The sequence below is a fragment of the Gavialis gangeticus genome, unplaced genomic scaffold, assembly GCF_001723915.1.
Source record: "Gavialis gangeticus isolate Ggan-Ray unplaced genomic scaffold, GavGan_comp1, whole genome shotgun sequence".
NCBI classification, from domain to species: Eukaryota; Metazoa; Chordata; order Crocodylia; family Gavialidae; genus Gavialis; species Gavialis gangeticus.
The window spans coordinates 30,065,483-30,066,262 of record NW_017729006.1 but is presented as its reverse complement, the minus strand read 5'-3'; positions in this window follow the sequence as shown (position 1 = coordinate 30,066,262).

The following is a 780-nucleotide window of genomic DNA, read 5'->3' as shown; positions in this document are numbered from 1 at the left end:
GGGGCAGGGGGAAGAAGTGGGGGTTGGGCAGCCCCCCCCATGGTCCTCATCCCCTCCCTCCAGATCCCCAACCCTCTACTTACCTGGCATGAAGCCAGGTCCAGGTTCCTGCAGCCTGCACCGCTGCTTCCCCTGCATATGTAGGCAGCGTGCTTAAGCACTGGGGCAAGGGCCAGCCATAGAGATGCTCTGACTGGCTACCAGAGCGTCTCTGTGGAGGACCGAGCCTCCAGTTACCTCAGGGCATGGTCCCGGACCATGCCCTGCCCAGCTTTTTTCCCCCAGGGTATTTTTTGACCCCTGGATAGCCAGAGGTCTAATTTTGCCCCCGTGCTGTAAATTTGTAGGATGGAACAATCCCATGCACTGGTACAGGCTGGGGACCAACTGGCTAAGCAGCAGCTCTGCACAAAAGTGCCTGGGGGGTTACAGCAGACAATAAGCTGAAGATGAGCCAACAGTGTGCCCTTGTTGCCAAAATGGCTAATGGCATACTGGGCTGCATTAGTAAAAGTGTTGCCAGCAGATCGAGGGAAGTGATTATTTCCCTCTATTCCGTACTGGTGAGGTCACATCTGGAGTACTGTGTCCAATTTTGGGATCCCCATTACATAAAGGATGTAGGCAAACTGGAGAGAATCTAATGGAGGGCAACTCAAATGGTGAGGGAGCTGGGGGACATGACTTCTGAGGACAGGCTGAGGGAACTGGGCTTATTTAGTAGTCTACAGAATGAAAGACAGAGGGGATTTAATAGCAGCCTTCAACTTCATGAAGGGT